General features: G+C 36.6%; 1 long non-coding RNA gene across 1 annotated transcript; it reads left to right on the top strand.

The window, feature by feature from the left end:
• The first annotated feature begins 3,667 nt into the window (after positions 1–3,667).
• On the top strand, positions 3,668–5,919 carry LOC113302018. Its single transcript, XR_003336610.1, has 4 exons — positions 3,668–4,247; positions 4,480–4,525; positions 4,917–4,996; positions 5,665–5,919. It is a non-coding gene; the product is annotated as an uncharacterized LOC113302018 (long non-coding RNA).
• Positions 5,920–6,255: the final 336 nt, after the last annotated feature.

Here is a 6,255-nt window from a genome sequence, read left to right as displayed (position 1 = left end):
ATCTCCGCGCCGAGGCATGCCATGCCAGCTGTACCAACATACCATGCACGACGCTGGCTGCTAAAACGAAGGGTTGCAATAATCAACGGCTTCCCTTCCTTCTGAGATGAAAATCTCAGCCACACAAGTTCGTCACCTAACGCATGACAATTTGTGGCCCAAAGCCAAACATCATGGTTCATGCAAACCCTAATTTTGACCGCGCCTAACACATGCCAAAGCCATGCACGACGCTGTCTGCCAAAACGAAGGGTTGCAATAATCAACGGCTACCCTTCCATCTGAGATAAAGATCTCAACCGTCCAAGTTTGCCACCTAACGCATGGAAACTTCCGTCCCAAGGCCAAACATCACGTTTTGTACTAAACCCTAATTTTGGCCGCGCCTAACACATGCCAAAGTCATGCACGACGCTGCCTACCAAAACGAAGGGTTGCAATAATCAACGGCTACCCTTCCATCTGAGATGCAGATCTCAACCGTCCTAGTTTGCCACCTAACGCATGGCAACTTCCGGCCCAAGGAAAAACATCACGGTTTGTACTAAACCCTAATTTTGGTCGCGCCTAACACATGCCAAAGCCATGCACGACGCTGGCTGCCAAAACGAAGGGTTGCAATAATCAACGGCTACCCTTCCATCTGAGATGCAGATCTCAACCATCCAAGTTCGCCACCCAAGGCATGCCAACCATGCCAACCGCACTAGATGTGCCAATGGCATGCCAACCATGCCACATGTGCCAATGGCATGCCGTGCCAGCCACATCTCCACGCCAAGGCATGCCAACCATGCCAGCCGCACCGCTGTGCCAAAACCATGCCAGCCTTTTCTTCATGTCATTGGCTGCCAAAACGAAGGGTTGCAACAATCAACTGCCATCCTTCCATCTAAGATGCAGATCTTAGCCGTCCAAGGTCACCAGCTAACGCGTGGCAACCTTTGGCCTAACGCGTGGCAACCTTTGGCCCAACGCCAAGCCCTAATTTTGGCCGCGCCTAAACTATGCCAAAATCCTAGCTTGGTCACGCCTAACCATGTCAAAGCCATGCCGGCCATGCTTTCATATCGCTGGCTACCAAACGAAAGGTTGCAATAATCAACGGGTACCCTTCCTCTCAAGATGCAAAATCTCGACTGTCGAGGGTCACCACCGAGCCGGCAAGTCTCCCAAGCTCAACTTGCAAAACAACAACAACATGCTACATGTTTTCCACGAAAACACACGAGACATCAACACATGTCACAAACTGGGGGATGCTCATTAGGGTATTGGTTTGGCGGTTTACAGCATGCGGCGTACACTACGCCCGTTACAAGACAGTGTCATAAGAATGAGGCGGTTAGTAAATACAGGGGGTAATGGTGAAACACTCTCCTTCATTATGGGACATCAATTCCAGGCGTTACCGGTTACCACCTCCTCCCATTTACTCATCCGTTCCTATTTCTTACGAGAACAGAGTACGTTTCACTTTGACTTGTAAAAATAGGTCTTACCTATTTCCACCGAACGACAAGTTTGGGTCAGGAACATACAACACTCAGAAATCATATGTTAGCTTTCCCATCTGTTATCTTTCACTTTCTGATACGAGTCGTCGAACAACTACTCTTCCAGAATCAACTATTCTGGTCCCAACACTCTCTTCGCTTCCCTCCTCAAAACCACCCCTTCTCCTTCACTTTATGACCGAAGCAAGTCTGGAATGACCATTTCTTGGTTTAGGACGGATTTGTACAGATTGATCTCTCGAATCTAAAGTACTCTAGTGCAGTACACTGTTTAGGGTTTAGACTCGTTTCTCACACACTCACGCGAAATTACCGAAATCAGCAGAAACCGTTTTCACCCTCAAACACTAAGAATCTGATTTTTTTTTTTTTTTTTTTTTTTTTTAAAAAAAAAAAAGTTTCACAATAGCAACATTCTAACAGAGCTCTAAATATATTTATTTTTTGTTATGTGCCCAATAAACATAGTGGATGTAACTACGAGCCTAAAATGATAGAAAATCTTTCTAGAATTTTATATGAGGATATAATCGAGAAAAATGTTACATAGGGATGGATAAAGTCTGTGAACCCAAATTAAACAAAATTTACGAATCAAAATCATCGGTGAACGAAAATAACCACTTTTAGAAGAAGACTATATGATGAACGAAAAATAACCACTTTTAGAAGAAGCTTATATAAAAAAAGGTACATGGGAATGCAAATATAGGTATAGAGGCTTAATTATTTCACGAAGTACAATTTTTGATCTATAATACAAAACAGAATGGGTTTTTGAGCCTTATACGGTCAGATAACATTTTGAAAGACAAACGTTGCATCCGACCGTCTCATTCTCATCCCAGTCAAAGATATCTGATGGTTGTGGTTTTTGTAACCTATTTCATTATGAATTCAAATTTATTAACCTTTAATTAGTGGATAACCTCTTAACTCAAGATATTTAAAGAAACATTAAATAAGATCATAATACCATTTATGCATTGATTGTATTTGGTGGTGGCAATGTGATCTGATGGGAAGTGAGACTTTTTTCTTTTCTTTTTTTTCTAAAGCATAAGTGAGATATATATTTAAAAATATACATACATACTATTACTTAAATGATTAAGTGTTGGTTTTTGGATGATTTATATGGCTAATTTTACAGTGTAGGTATGGACATTATTTTGGACTAAAAAACTAATTCATCTTAATCTTGGGTTTCAAAATAATGGTTCCCGGTAGCATAGGAAAATAATTCATCCTGTTCAAAGACATTCAACTGATGTAAGATTTGTAACCTCCTTCAATTATGGATATATATACATTGATAACTCTCATAATTAGCTCCTAAGCAATTAAAAAAATTAGTATGCCAATGAAAAATCCTTACCTTTAATTGATAAAAAACTAAAATATAATTATCCTATAAAAGGCATACAAAAAATTTATTTTTTAAAAGATACCTTAACAGATTAGGCATCTTTTATCAACCGGGAAATAAAAAACATTGTTAGAACTTTTGCCAACATAAAAATTAAAATAATTTATTTATTTATTTCATATACATTTAAATATGATTTTGAATAATATTATGCAGGTATGTTGACTCAAATACAGTCGAATGCAAAAAAGATACGAGTCAAAAGAAAAAAGTTGAATTGCAAAACAAAAAGGGTTTTTGAGACTTTGACAGTTGGATAATATTCTGAGAGACAAACGTTTCATTTGACCATCCCAGTATCATCCCACCCAAAAATATCCAACAAATGTAATATTCGTAACCTCCTTAAATTATTGATATATGCATTGGTAACCCTCATAATTAGTTCCTCACCAATTAAAAAAAATTGTATGCCAACAAAAAAATCTTTACCATTTAAATGCTACAACTATGTAAAACTCATATTTCCTATTTATTTAATTTTTTAAACAATTGACTCATATCTTTTTTAAATCAAATTAGCCCACCTTCATCAACCTGCAACAAATAACATTAGAACATTTGCGGTTATAACATGTAAAACCCTGTATCTGCCTTGAAATAGATTAAGTGGAAATTGAATTCTTGTCCCTATTTATGATGGGACTTTACAAATATCCTTGATAAAACTTTACAAATATCCCTAATAGAATTATTGAAATTATTATTAAAAACATAATTTTAATTATTCCGTATTTATCCTTCCTCTCACCTTGTTCTTCTTCGCCTCTTATAACAGAAACAAATCTTATCGCTCCTACCACCGTCTCCAACGCTCCCACCACCACCATCTTCATTGCTCCCACCATCACCACAATTTCTATCGCCGCCACTACTACCACCACCATCTCTATCGTCGTCACCACGACCAACATCATCACATCTGCAACACCACTGTCTTATTTGTGAAAGTAAGATTATACATCAGTAAAGTTTTAGATCTGATTTGCATCCACCTCCACCACCAATACTTTCATCAACCCAACCATCTCCAATTTTCGCACCACCTCTTAGTCCTCCACCAACTCCACCACCACCACCACCACCACCACCTAATCCACCACAAATTTTAAGGTTTTTTAAAATACGCGAGGTTTTTTTTCTTTTTGTTTTAAAAATCAGTGAGAAGAAGAAGATGAAGAATCAATTAGCTCCAATCAACACCGACGATTTGTTCAGATCCAGAACATTTCGAAATCCACATTGCATGTTGATTTTTGATTTCATCCATCTTGATCTCTTTCTATATCTCTTTCTTATTTGTAAGTAATTTTATTCAGTTAATATGTTCACCATTACGATCTGATTTATATAATTTCAATTTTTGCTAAACAATTCATTGATCCATAGACGGAGTTTGGATCAAAAATAACGATCCCTAAATGGATGACTAAGTAAAATCCTAAGATTTATCAGTTTAATTTCAATTTGTTAATCTAATCATGAAAAGTCTAGCAATTGATGATTATGTATATGCTTTTTTATTTTGATTAGGAATGGATTACAACAGAGAAGGAATTCATGGCAAGATGAAATGATGGTATAACTATTTCAAGTCAAGGATTAAATATATAATTTATTTTATTTTCCGTTGATTGATTTTCCGTAGAGTTGCTGGTCAATTTGATGGTATCACTATTTCAAGTAGACATAAAGTTCTAGCTCCTTTCCCACCCCCAGCTGGTGATTTCTTTATTCAAACTAGTGATCGGTATAAATCAAGCCACGCATTAAGCTAAATGCGATACAGGCTTGGCAGATCTTTTCACATGCTTTAAATTTCTAATTATTATTGTTTGATTGGGTTAACAATAATGTTAGATGGAAATGAAGTGTTATCAGTAATGTAATCACAAAGTAACATCTGTTGTATATCAATAGAAATTATATAACCTGAATTTACTTGTGGTGCATTTTTGATGTGTTTTTAGCTCCAGAAAATGATTATACTTACTTTATTTACTACAAGCATACCTTAACATGGGCATCTGAAACAAGGAATTCTCATGGGGTAAGTTTATATATCTTAGAATTGATTCATGTATTTTTTTCATTGTTATGGTTATTAAGTTGATTTGTTAAGTGAGCAACCATCTTCATTGTGAAAAATATCTCTGGACTTTAATTTTTTTGGATCAACTCTTGTTGGGATCAACTCCTGTTGTTGACCCAATTTTTTATTGAATCAACTACTGTTGTTGACACCATTTTTTAGGTCGATGGTAATGGCACTATTATAATTGTATTTATATTGGATGTTTTTGATGGTGGTGGAAGGTATAGTTGTAGTGATGGTTGTTTGTGTTTGTGGAGGTGGATGTTCCAACATAGTGTTTTGATGCTTGTTGCTATGGTAGTGGTGGTGAATGTTGTTGCGGTGGAGGTGATAGTAGTGGATAGTAGTGGGGGTGGTGTTTTAGGTATAGTAGTCGATTTTGTTGGTGTAGGAGCAGGAGTAGAGTGGATTATGCATAGTAGTTATTGTTTATGTGTTGTTTTTTCCATCTCAATTTTGATCCTGCTTCTCCTCTGGCAGTTTATTAACTGCCTATACTGTTATATTTTAGATTTATGTGAAATAGTTATTTGGCTCCATTATCAAATCATTATAGATATACATGATGCCCTTGTTTATTAACTGCTTATACTCTTTATAACCCGTTGCACATTGAAATGCAGGATTCCCTTGTTTGTAGCTGTGTTGGAGGGCGATGAGAGAATGTGCCCATCATGGTCAGTTTTCTTATTATGAAAGTTGAATTAATAGATTAAAATTTGAACTGCTATTAGGTACTATGTATAAAGTATGAGAAATTTCGCTTTAAGCGTTTACATCTGTTTAATGCTCAGCTGGTATGAATCACTATTTTAATTTGGTTAGATACTATGGATACATTTATATGATCTAATGTCGACTGTAACTTTTGTTGGATGTTATATATGGTGGTGTTGATCCAATTTAGGGGATCAACTTTCATTGTTGATCCAATTTAGGGGATCAACTACTGTTGTTGATCCCATAAATTGGATAAACTTCTACTGTTTATCCTTTTTTTTGGATCAACTATGTTTGTTGATCCATTTATTGGATCAACTCCTGTTGTTGACCCAATTTTGTATGGGATCAACTACTGTTGTTGATCCTTTCAACTCCTGTTGTTGACAATATTTCCTTTGGATAAGTATAATCATGCTTGTAGTTTAAATCATGTAATTTTCTTCTAATGTTGAACTTGTGGTGCAATGGTAGCATGACCGAGTCCATATCAG

This window comes from Papaver somniferum, chromosome 8, assembly GCF_003573695.1.
Source record: "Papaver somniferum cultivar HN1 chromosome 8, ASM357369v1, whole genome shotgun sequence".
Lineage (NCBI taxonomy): Eukaryota > Viridiplantae > Streptophyta > Magnoliopsida > Ranunculales > Papaveraceae > Papaver > Papaver somniferum.
The sequence above is the reverse complement of the archived record's forward strand: the minus strand, read 5'-3'. Positions and strand labels throughout refer to the sequence as shown.